This window comes from Dreissena polymorpha, chromosome 1, assembly GCF_020536995.1.
Source record: "Dreissena polymorpha isolate Duluth1 chromosome 1, UMN_Dpol_1.0, whole genome shotgun sequence".
In the NCBI taxonomy this organism is placed as follows: domain Eukaryota; kingdom Metazoa; phylum Mollusca; class Bivalvia; order Myida; family Dreissenidae; genus Dreissena; species Dreissena polymorpha.
This window is the reverse complement of record NC_068355.1, coordinates 189,280,179-189,293,585: the sequence shown is the minus strand read 5'-3', so window position 1 is coordinate 189,293,585 and position 13,407 is coordinate 189,280,179. Positions and strand designations below refer to the sequence as shown.

The following is a 13,407-nucleotide window of genomic DNA, read 5'->3' as shown; positions in this document are numbered from 1 at the left end:
AAACTTGACCTAGATATTGTCTGGATACAACTTCTGACCAAGTTTGGTAAAGATCGAATGAAAACTATTTGAATTAGAGAGCAGACACGAAAAGTGTGACAGACCAACAGCCTGACGGCCTGACAGCCTGACGGACAGTGCGAAAACTATTTACCCCCTTTTCTTCGAAAGGGGGCATAAAAATGGTTGTTAACCAGTCATTGTGAAAATAAAATAAATGGTTGTTAACCAGTCATTGTTTTCAATGTTAACATCACCACTAGATGTCTGGAAATCTGTACCTTGGATAAATATGTTTTACAACTCAAAATGTGCAGGTCAATGAGATACACATGCATTGCAAATATAAAGTTGCCATCTTCAGTATTAAAAAATATATGACCAAACTTTAACAAATGGTAAAGTTTAAGGAAAGAAAAAAAGAGATAATTGACCTTGGAGGATGACCTTGACTTTGACTATTCACCACTCAAATGACTATTCACCACTCAAAATGTGGAGCTCCATGAGATACACATGGATGGCAAATTAACAAGTTGCTATCTTCAATATTGCAAAAGTTATCAAACATTAAGCAAGGTTAAAGTTTTGGGACAGAATGACATAGAGGCCAAAAACAGTATACCCCCTTTTTCGAAGAAGAGGGGGCATTAATAGAAAAAAGAAATGAAACAAAAAATAATAACCTGTATATCAGCTACCATTAAATGTCCAAAAATCGGCGTCCATTAAAAGTATAAAAATGCGCGAGTTTGCTTTAAGTTGTAAAAAATTATTGTGACGATGCATGCTTAGCTTTTCAAAAACGTGGATGGCAAATGAACAACTTGCTATCTTCAATATTGCAAAAGTTATCAAACTTTAAGCAAGGTTAAAGTTTTGGGACAGAATGACAAAGAGGCCAAAAACAGTATACCCCCTTCTTCGACGAAGAGGGGGCGTTAATAGAAAAAAGAAATTAAACGAAAAATAATTACCTGTATATCAGCTTCCATTAAATGTCCAAAAATTGGCGTCCATTAAAAGTATAAAAATGCGCGAGTTTGCTTTAAGTTGCAAAAATAATTGTGACGATGCGTGCTTAGCTTTTCAAAAAGCGGATGGCAAATGAACAAGTTGCTATTTTCAATATTGCAAAAGTTATCAAACTTTAAGCAAGGTTAAATTTTTTGTACAGAATGACAGAGAGGCCAAAAACAGTATACCCCCTTCTTCGAAGAAGAGGGGGCATTAATAGAAAAAGAAATGAAACGAAAAATAATTACCTGTATATCAGCTACCATTAAATGTCCAAAAATCAGCGTCCATTAAAAGTATAAAAATGCGCGAGTTTGCTTTAAGTTGTAAAAAATTATTGTGAAGATGCGTGCTTAGCTTTTCAAAAAGCGTGGGGATAACATGAGATAAGTTTTTCAGAAACACAACGACCCCTAATGAGCCGGTTTGATATAAAAAAAATTATATCACTTTGGATTATATCATTTGGCAGGCACAGATCATTTTCACAAGGGAAATAATTTGATATTTCTTCCCTTGTGAAAATGATCTATACCTGCCAAATGATAAATAGAAATTATCTCCCTTTAAAGCTTGTTACTTCCCTTTACTTTGTTTTTTTAACTTTGACCTTGAAGGATGACCTTGACCTTTCATCACTCAAAATGTGCAGCTCCATGAGATACATATGTATGCCAAATATCAAGTTGCTATCTTTAATATTGCCAATATTAAAGTTTTCGGATGGACGGACAGATGGACAGACAGTTCAAATGCTATATGCCACCCTTCTGGGGGCATAAATATATGACAATGAATGACATTGTTATGACCCGGACAGGATGATTTATGGCCATATTTGACTTTTGACCTTGACCTTGGAGATATTGACGTTATTATTTCCAATGATGGGGAACAAATGTGCCAAATGATTTTACAATCCCACAATGAACGACATAGTTATGGCCCTGACAAGATCATTTATGGCTCCCCAGGGTTGGTAATAGTTGAGATTGACCATATTGTCATAAGAGAAGTTCAGTATCAATTTGAAGTGAATCGGTGTAGAAAAGAAGAAATTATAGTAAAAGGCAATTTTGGGTGGGTGTGGTCTATGTTGGCGGGGCCCCAGGGTTGGTAATGGGGCCATGCATAGTTGAGATTGACCGTATTGTCATAAGAGAGGTTCAGTATCAATTTGAAGTGAATCGGTGTAGAAATGAAGAAATTATAGTAAAAGGCAATTTTGGGTGGGTGTGGTCTATGTGGGCGGGGCGCCCCAGGGTTGGTAATGGGGCCATGCATAGTTGAGATTGACTGTATTGTCATAAGAGAAGTTCAATATCAATACTGGTGGACATAAAAAGAGCCATAATTCTTACAAAATGCTTATTATAGTTGTCTGCTGTTGTTTATAGATTGGGGTCATGTTGGTAAAGAAGTATGCAAAATATAAAAGCAATATGTCAAGGGACATAGACAATATTTGAGGTGGTACGCAAACTTAATCATTCCAACGCTCACGGGCACGCTAACGCCGACGCAGGGGTGAGTAGGATAGCTCCACTATATATATTTCATATATAATAGTCGAGCTAAACATAGTTCCACATTAAACCGTTCCTTTTTGTAATTGTTATATTTTTGTTGCTAGAAAGTGGGAAAAAAATGCAACAGCAAAACAAAAACTCAATTGCATTTCATAATGTAGTTGAAAACAAGAGCACCGCCTTGCGGGTGCAGACCGCTCATCTATTTTCTTTTTAAAGGTGAAGGGACTCTCATTTTCAATCACAAAGGAGGGAGGGGTGGAGTGAAGAGCGGTGCATTGTGTGGGGGTGTGGACATTTATTACATTTTTTTCCAAAATTGCGAAAAAAAGGAAAAAAAAAATCGGGGGGGGGGGTGGGGGGGGGACTCTTGGGTGCGATGGTTGGACGGTATTTCAAACATAAAATAATAAAAATTAATATTTGTGTTTTTTAACCGTTTCATAAAAAAATAAAAAAATAGGGGGGGGGGGGATTTGGGTGGGGGGAGGGGGGGGTGGGGGGGGGATTCTTGGGTGCGATGGTTGGACGGTATTTCAAACATAAAATAATCAAAATAAATAGTTTTGTTTTTTAACCGTTTAAAAAAAAATTGGGGAGGGGGTGGGGGGGGGGTATAGTGTGAGGGTGTGGTGGTCATTTGTGAGATGATCTTAAAAAAAAAAAAAAAAAAAAAAAAAAAAAATAGGGGGGGGGGGTTGGGGGGGGGGGGGGGGGGGGGCACGGGCGATGGTTTGGGTGGAGTCTATTGTGGTATGTCAGGTAAGAGTAGTTTTGTCAAAGTATCAATCAAATCTAATCATAAATAAAGAAGTTATGGCAATTTTAGAGAAATTTAATAATTTGACCTTGAGAGTCAAGGTCATTCAAAGGTCAAGGTAAAATTCAACTTGCCAGGTACAGTAACCTCATGATAGCATGAAAGTATTTGAAGTTTGAAAGCAATAGCCTTGATACTTAAGAAGTAAAGTGGATCGAAACACAAAATTTAACCATATATTCAAAGTTACTAAGTCAAAAAAGGGCCATAATTCCGTAAAAATGACATCCAGAGTTATGCAACTTGTCCTTTTACTGTACCCTTATGATAGTTTGCGAGTGTTCCAAGTATGATAGCAATATCTATGATACTTTAGGGGTAAAGTGGACCAAAACACAAAACGTAACCAAACTTTCAATTTTCTAAGTATAAAGGGCCCATAATTCCGTCCAAATGCCAGTCAGAGTTACATAACTTTGCCTGCACAGTCCCCTTACGGTAGTTAGTAAGTGTTGCAAGTATGAAAGCAATAGCTTTGATACTTAAGGAATAAAATGGACCTTAACACAAAACTTAACCAAAATTTTCAATTTTCTAAGTATAAAAAGGGCACATAATTCTGTCAAAATGCACGCCAGAGTTATCTAACTTTGCGTGCCCAGTCCCCTCATGATAGTTAGTAAGTGTACCAAGTTTGAATGCAATAGCATTGATACTTTCTGAAAAAAGTGGACCTAAACGCAAAACTTAACCAAAATTTTCAATTTTCTAAGTATAAAAAGGGCACATAATTCAGTCAAAATGCATGCCAGAGTTATCTAACTTTGCCTGCCCAGTCCCCTCATGATAGTAAGTAAGTGTACCAAGTTTGAATGCAATAGCATTGATACTTTCTGAGAAAAGTGCACCTAAACGCAAAACTTAACCGGACGCCGACGCCGACGCCAAGGTGATGACAATAGCTCATAATTTTTTTTCAAAAAATAGATGAGCTAAAAATGGCGTGCACATTCAGTCTAAGTACACGGATATAAATGAAATTGATTAAAAAAGTGGGCAATAAATGTGAATTTTTTGCCTGGCAGTAATTTTACTCGCCACGGGCGATCGGCCGTGTGCTATGTTCGAAAACTGCAATATGATAACTACTACTTGCAATGTGACGAGTTACCGCATTTGCTTGTAGGTAATTATCAGCAGTTAAGTTACATATTACTTATTTGTTTGTCATATTTAATAATTGTTTAATTAGTCATGAACGTGATAACTCTAGCAGCAATGATGTATTTATATATTATTACAGCATTTGTTTTGTTATTAATACTTACATGTTTCTGGTGTCCAATATAACTTGTTTTTTGAAGCTCTTCTATCCTTGGTAGCAGTCTATTTCGATATGCACTGAATAATTGGGCATTTGTTCCTCATGGACTTCATGATGTTTACTGGTCATCAATATGAGGCCCATACATATAATACATTTGGTGTAAAGAGAATGGTGTAAAATTGTTATCATGTGTTTTAATGTATAAAGTTAAGGCAGGGCCTCTATTTTACTTTTAATACATGAAATTCTCATGGGATCCATTAGACTGAAAAATGTCTGTCACTTGATTTTCATGGAGAGCATTGAAAGCCAAAACTCCCCTGATCAAGAAACATGTTTATCATGCTTTTGTTACATTCAATGTGAAAATAAACAAGAAATGTGTCCACAGGACACGGATGCCCCCAACTGTAACTTTGTCACTACATAAAAGTAGTGCCAAAAAATAGTTATTATTTAAATTATTTTATCTATTTGCTTCCTATCCAGTTGCCAATAGTTATTATTTAAATGACAGGAGTGTTTCTTTAAGGGGAAGTTGAAATTAAAGTTTGTTGTTGTTACTATTATTATAACTATTCAGTATACATATATTATTATTAATTTCTCATAACAAATTCAACACTGAACTGATAAACATATATGTTGGATGTTTAATACAGGATTAAAGTCTTAATGCAAAATTCAGATGTGCAGCAGTCTCTACAAATGGGTTCAGTAGCCTACACCCAGTTTGTTCCCTTGCTTGAAGGGACGTAATAAATGAATTGAGTTTTCTCCCTAGTTTCAAAGGAACGTAATAACTATTAAGTTTGTTCCCTTTGTTCCAATGGACGTAATAGAAATATTGATTTTTTTTTTATCTGGCATGACCCATATTCGAACTTGGCCTAGATTTTGTCTAGATACAACTTCTGGGTTAGTTTGTTGAAGATCGAATGAAAACTATATGAATTAGAGAGCGGACACGAAGAGTGTGACGGACACACCATACTAAATCCTTAAAATGCACTAAGTGAACCCGTGACATAGTTTTTGACCTGACATGACCCATATTCAAACTTGACCTAGACACAACTTCTGACCAAATTTGGTGGAGACCGGATGAAAACTACTTCAATTTAGAGAGCGGACAGCATGCTAAATCCTTAAAATGCACTAAGTGACCCCATGACCTAGTTTTTGACCCGGCATTACCCATATTCAAACTTGACCTAGATATTGTCTGGATACAACTTCTGACCAAGTTTGGTAAAGATCGAATGAAAACTATTTGAATTAGAGAGCAGACACGAAAAGTGTGACAGACCAACAGCCTGACGGCCTGACAGCCTGACGGACAGTGCGAAAACTATTTACCCCCTTTTCTTCGAAAGGGGGCATAAAAAATGGTTGTTAACCAGTCATTGTGAAAATAAAATAAATGGTTGTTAACCAGTCATTGTTTTCAATGTTAACATCACCACTAGATGTCTGGAAATCTGTACCTTGGATAAATATGTTTTACAACTCAAAATGTGCAGGTCAATGAGATACACATGCATTGCAAATATAAAGTTGCCATCTTCAGTATTAAAAAATATATGACCAAACTTTAACAAATGGTAAAGTTTAAGGAAAGAAAAAAAGAGATAATTGACCTTGGAGGATGACCTTGACTTTGACTATTCACCACTCAAATGACTATTCACCACTCAAAATGTGGAGCTCCATGAGATACACATGGATGGCAAATTAACAAGTTGCTATCTTCAATATTGCAAAAGTTATCAAACATTAAGCAAGGTTAAAGTTTTGGGACAGAATGACATAGAGGCCAAAAACAGTATACCCCCTTTTTCGAAGAAGAGGGGGCATTAATAGAAAAAAGAAATGAAACAAAAAATAATAACCTGTATATCAGCTACCATTAAATGTCCAAAAATCGGCGTCCATTAAAAGTATAAAAATGCGCGAGTTTGCTTTAAGTTGTAAAAAATTATTGTGACGATGCATGCTTAGCTTTTCAAAAACGTGGATGGCAAATGAACAACTTGCTATCTTCAATATTGCAAAAGTTATCAAACTTTAAGCAAGGTTAAAGTTTTGGGACAGAATGACAAAGAGGCCAAAAACAGTATACCCCCTTCTTCGACGAAGAGGGGGCGTTAATAGAAAAAAGAAATTAAACGAAAAATAATTACCTGTATATCAGCTTCCATTAAATGTCCAAAAATTGGCGTCCATTAAAAGTATAAAAATGCGCGAGTTTGCTTTAAGTTGCAAAAATAATTGTGACGATGCGTGCTTAGCTTTTCAAAAAGCGGATGGCAAATGAACAAGTTGCTATTTTCAATATTGCAAAAGTTATCAAACTTTAAGCAAGGTTAAATTTTTTGTACAGAATGACAGAGAGGCCAAAAACAGTATACCCCCTTCTTCGAAGAAGAGGGGGCATTAATAGAAAAAGAAATGAAACGAAAAATAATTACCTGTATATCAGCTACCATTAAATGTCCAAAAATCAGCGTCCATTAAAAGTATAAAAATGCGCGAGTTTGCTTTAAGTTGTAAAAAATTATTGTGAAGATGCGTGCTTAGCTTTTCAAAAAGCGTGGGGATAACATGAGATAAGTTTTTCAGAAACACAACGACCCCTAATGAGCCGGTTTGATATAAAAAAAATTATATCACTTTGGATTATATCATTTGGCAGGCACAGATCATTTTCACAAGGGAAATAATTTGATATTTCTTCCCTTGTGAAAATGATCTATACCTGCCAAATGATAAATAGAAATTATCTCCCTTTAAAGCTTGTTACTTCCCTTTACTTTGTTTTTTTAACTTTGACCTTGAAGGATGACCTTGACCTTTCATCACTCAAAATGTGCAGCTCCATGAGATACATATGTATGCCAAATATCAAGTTGCTATCTTTAATATTGCCAATATTAAAGTTTTCGGATGGACGGACAGATGGACAGACAGTTCAAATGCTATATGCCACCCTTCTGGGGGCATAAATATATGACAATGAATGACATTGTTATGACCCGGACAGGATGATTTATGGCCATATTTGACTTTTGACCTTGACCTTGGAGATATTGACGTTATTATTTCCAATGATGGGGAACAAATGTGCCAAATGATTTTACAATCCCACAATGAACGACATAGTTATGGCCCTGACAAGATCATTTATGGCTCCCCAGGGTTGGTAATAGTTGAGATTGACCATATTGTCATAAGAGAAGTTCAGTATCAATTTGAAGTGAATCGGTGTAGAAAAGAAGAAATTATAGTAAAAGGCAATTTTGGGTGGGTGTGGTCTATGTTGGCGGGGCCCCAGGGTTGGTAATGGGGCCATGCATAGTTGAGATTGACCGTATTGTCATAAGAGAGGTTCAGTATCAATTTGAAGTGAATCGGTGTAGAAATGAAGAAATTATAGTAAAAGGCAATTTTGGGTGGGTGTGGTCTATGTGGGCGGGGCGCCCCAGGGTTGGTAATGGGGCCATGCATAGTTGAGATTGACTGTATTGTCATAAGAGAAGTTCAATATCAATTTGAAGTGAATCGGTGTAGAAATGAAGAAATTATAGTAAAGGCAATTTTTGGTGGGTGTGGTCTATGTGGGCGGGGCCCCAGGGTTGGTTATGGGGCCATGCATAGTTGAGATTGACCCTAATGTCATAACAAAAGTTCAGTATCAATTTGAAGTGAATCCGTGTAGAAATGAAAAAATTATAGTAAATGGAATTTTTTGCTGGGTGTGGCCTATGTGGGCGGGCGCCCCAGGGTTGGGATTGGGGCCATGCATAGTTGAGATTGACCCTAATGTCATAACAAAAGTTCAGTATCAATTTGAAGTGAATCCGTGTAGAAATGAAAAAATTATAGTAAATGGAAATTTTTGGTGGGTGTGGCCTATGTGGGCGGGGCGCCCCAGGGTTGGGAATGGGGCCATGCATGGTTGAGATTGACCGTATTGTTATAAGAGAGGTCCAGTATCAATTTGAAGTGAATCGGTGTAGAAATAAAGAAGTAAATGTAAAATAACCTAAAAAAATGAGTGATAATTTCTGACGCGGCCCCACCCCAACCGCTATAACTTTTGACCCAGGGGTCAGATCAAAATTCCAAATAGTGCACAGTCGCACATATGCTCATAGCTACCATGTGTGTAAGTTTCAAGGTTCTAGTGCTTTTAGTGTAGGAGGAGATAGTGGCCAGGACGGACGGACAGACGGACAGACGGACGGACAGACGGACGGACGGCGGAGATAACCACAATATCCCCACCTTTTTTTCAAAAAGCGTGGGGATAATGAAATGTAAAAATGGGTGGAGCTATGGAGTAATATTCGGTAATTCATGCGCAGACACTGTGCACTTTGAATACACAGTTAAAATTGTCGTCTGCAAACAAAATAGCGGCCGGTCGCAAATGTCGTATTATTAAAGATTAAAAATGAAAAGAAGCGTGACAATAATTTAATTATTTCCAAGCTGTCTATTGATCTGAATTTAAAAGTGATAATTAAATAATTAGTTCTATGTCGATGATGTTACAACTTTCTGTCAATTTCCAATCAAATGAAAAGATGATAATTAATTAATTTGTTTGTTTTACTCGCACACTATGCTAACTGACAGCAGCGTATTTTAATCAAATGAAAATGTGAAAAACACGCGCGGTTTAATTGTAATTAAAGTTTCGTATTTTTAACACATAGGAAGAGTCATTCATCTAGTCTACTATAAAAATGGAATTAACCACTTTGTCTCTACAGTCGCTAACATGGCGTCTTTAACCTTAAAGCGTCTTTGGACGAAAAAGAGTCATAAAAAAAATAAATTAAAACACAAAACACTAGAGCATTCCAAGAGTCATGGAAACTTGACAACATTTTTAATTGGCTTCGCTTTGATAATGAATCAAAATCAATGTACTGTGACGCCCTTAGCCTGTACAAACCAATAGCAACATTCAAATTTATGTACACTGCTCACTTCCTGTGCGATGCGCTCAAACCCATTGCCATTTTATAAAAAAATGTACCAGAAGAAAGACTTGTGCTATTCTGAGGTTACCCTCCTTTTGACAGCCACTATTCAGACTCTTGAGCACCTGTCGGAGACTAGGTCAGGTCTCATGATGAAAAAAATTCTGAAGGTCACACCCCAAACACCAGAGACTGATAAAGATGGCTTGTTCACTTTTGAATATGAAGGTCACACTATTACAGACAGACAAACAAAAAATGGTTGGCTCAAAGAAATTTTGGGCCAGCGCTAGCCCTGAAGAAGTGCATAAAGAGCTAGGAATATTGAATAATATACAACGACTAAATACCACATGTGCAATGTTAATCATTTGGTCAGTGTTTAAACAATCATGGGTGCATTAACTGACCCTTTTTCACCCTGAAATCAGTCGACTGGTAAAAAAAAAAAAAAAAAAAAAAAAAGAAAAACCTACCTACCCTCCTACATTTTTCTGGCCATGTTCCCTGAACCAAGACTATTTTTTTATTTGGCCTAATACCAAAAAAGGCTTCATTTAATATTGTTCACATTAAACCTTTAAATGAAAGTGTCGCTTTAACCATTTTCGGTGTCTTATTTAGCCGGGAATCGTTTGCTAAAAACAGTTAACAAAAAGGGCTACACGTTCTAATTCTTAATGAAATACAAAAATAAGTATAACATAATTAATAACGTCCATAAACACACACGGCAAGATCAAAGTTTTAATGGAAAACTAATATGACGTATTCCACGTAAATTATTATTTTCGTCTAAATCGAATACTATATATAGAGAAACAATGTATTTATAACCGACCAATGAGGTAACATTATGCAACTTTCAATTTACACAGTGCTATATGGCAACAATATGGAATTTGAACAGTGGTAGTGTTTTAAGGTCTGGACTATCATTACTTGTAAGTTTGTATAAACATTTTTTTAATGCAATTAGTAAAATAATGTTTATATTTTATGTTTAATAATTTATTGCATGATTATTCTGTGCTGTTATATGAATTTGATGCCGTTAAAGCTTCCGACATGAATTCATGTCGGAACAATGCTATTGCAAAATAACGTTAAACGATACGCGACCTCATATTTATAGGAGTAACAACAGGTCAGGGGATTGACGCATATTCCAGGGTTCGCCAAAACCGTCGGTCCGCCGGTCCTGACCGGCAAATTTTTCTCAGGACCGACAAGTTATTTAAGATAATCGGTCCGACTGACCGACACAATCGGATGAAAAATGGTTTCAAAAAGATCACTCAAATTGTATAATGTGCTATTGGATTAATATAAGGTAAATGCTTTTTGTTCAACTTCTGTCAAAATCCTTTTTTTCTTACCTTCATTTTGATGTTTAAAGTTGGATTAGAATTGACTATCACATCCGAGTTCAAAATCAATGGTCTATGTTAAAAAAAACAACCGAGTGCGTCCGCCATTTTGTTTGTTCCATTTAATTTCTCCGCAACAAAAACCGCATGAACACTTGTTTCAACAGGCATTTGTGAGCATTTCTGTTAAATAGTTTCATTATTATATTGATATATTTTTATTTACATACCAACAATTTCTGAATCAAAATTAGATTTTTCACCCGATGTACTATATTTCGGATATTTTAAAATTCGGACATAGGGATATTTATGTGTTGATTTGTTGTTGATAGTTTGTAGCAATATGTTTTGGGTTATTTCAGACAACAAGAATGAATGGTGGTAATTATCATGGGCTTTTCTATCAAGAAATAGGTGTGAAATGCATTAATTTTATTGAACCTGGAAATCAACCACCTCAGCTAAGAGAAAATATTTTAACAATAGGTGTTGTTTTAGACCTTGTGAATTGGCTAATAAACAGAAATTGAAGTCATCCAAAGTAGTGTGAATGGCTGTGCGCATTTAAGTCAAACTTGATTGGATGTCACCCTAACTTTTCAAGAACACGGATTTGTAGAGCTGTGGAGGTTAAAAAACAGTTTGACAAAAAGAAGTCTAAAAAGTATGCCTGTGGTTTATTATTAATATAATAATTGTTTAATAATATAGACATTGGACATGGTTTGAACTTTTATTGTATTTTAATGTGATCAAAACCAATAAACATCTTAAAGGTACTTCTTTTGTTGTGATTTGCTGTTATAGTTTAGTCGGACAGTGGGACTGACAGAAACTGTTTCGGACTGACAAAAAATTCAAGTCTGTCAGTCCGAATGACTGACAGATTTTTCAAGTTTTGGCGAACCCTGTAGATTCTATTCAGAGGCAATATTTCATCAAATCTATAAATAGTCACTTAAAAAATGGCAAGGTTTGTGTTAAAGAAATAACTGAAAGCTTTTATCGTAAATATTTACCAGAAAGAGATTGATAAAAACGGAATAAACGGGATTATCAGGTAATAAAAAGAAACTTGAAAAATAGTAAGTATACAGTAATAGAGTCGGGTTGAAACGGATGTATTGGGGAATCGTTTGAGTCGGGATTATACTATCTGTGCGGAAAAGTTTTAAAACAATTAAACAATATTAAAAAATTTTTTTTTTTAAATGACTGGGGGATTTTTTTGAAGAGTCATAGCGCACCAAATGACGTCTTTTGACGCTGTTTTTAACCAGGTTTTCCGAAGGAAAAAACTGGTTATTAGATTGGCGAATGCGGGCGGGCTGGCTGGCGGGCTGGCGGAATAAGCTTGTCCGGGCCATAACTATGTCGTTCATTGTCAGATTTTAAAATCATTTGGCACATTTGTTCACCATCATTGGACGGTGTGTCGCGCGAAATAATTACGTCGATATCTCCAAGGTCAAGGTCACACTTTGAGTTCAAAGGTCAAAAATGGCCATAAATGAGCTTGTCCGAGCCATAACTATGTCGTTCATCGTCAGATTTCAAAATCATTTGGCACATTTGTTCACCATCATTGGACGGTGTGTCGCGCGAAATAATTACGTCGATATCTCCAAGGTCAAGGTCACACTTTGAGTTCAAAGGTCAAAAATGGCCATAAATGAGCTTGTCCTGGCCATAACTATGTCATTCATTGTGAGATTTTAAAATCATTTGGCACATTTGTTCACCATCATGGGACGGTGTGTCCCACGAAAGAATCACGTCAATATCTCCAATGTCAAGGTCGCCACGACTAAAAATAGATTAAAAAAAAAACAAACTTACAAAGGGGGTTAATTTTTTTTGGTCATTTCAAAAGTTCAGTTTGAGTTTTCTCCCTTTATCAGATTTTTTTTTCACAATGAAAACCTGGTTTTGTGACAATTTTGTCCCTTGTTCTTTGAGTTATAACGCACCACAGAACGTGAATTGACACGTTAAATTTTAAAAAAATCAACGTCGGTAGGGGACACCCCTCCCGAACCCAACCCCGGTCGGCCTTGGGGCGCCTGAACAAATTCCTGGGGAAGGCACTGCAAGGTCAAGGCCATCCTTCAAGGTCAAACGTCATATTGGGGGACATTGTGTTTCACAAACATATCTTGTTGAACTCATTTTTCATCTGATTGTGTCGGTCAGTCAGACCGATTATCTTAAATCACTTGTCGGTCCCGAGAAAAAATTGCCGGTCTGGACTGGCAGACCGACAGTTTTGGCGAACCCTGATTGTCATTGACATCCAGAGCCTTTTTTAATGTTCAACTCACATGATTTCGCGAATGACAGCAAAGAAATAAATTCACTTTTAGAAAGCAACTTATACACTGAGTTGAAACACCATAATATCTGTTTGCAT

General features: G+C 36.4%; 1 protein-coding gene across 1 annotated transcript in view; it reads left to right on the top strand.

The window, feature by feature from the left end:
* The window catches only part of LOC127865175 (uncharacterized), a 77,149-nt gene that overhangs the window by 48,158 nt on the left and 15,584 nt on the right, over nt 1–13,407 (top strand). The gene's annotated exons all lie outside the window — the stretch shown is intronic.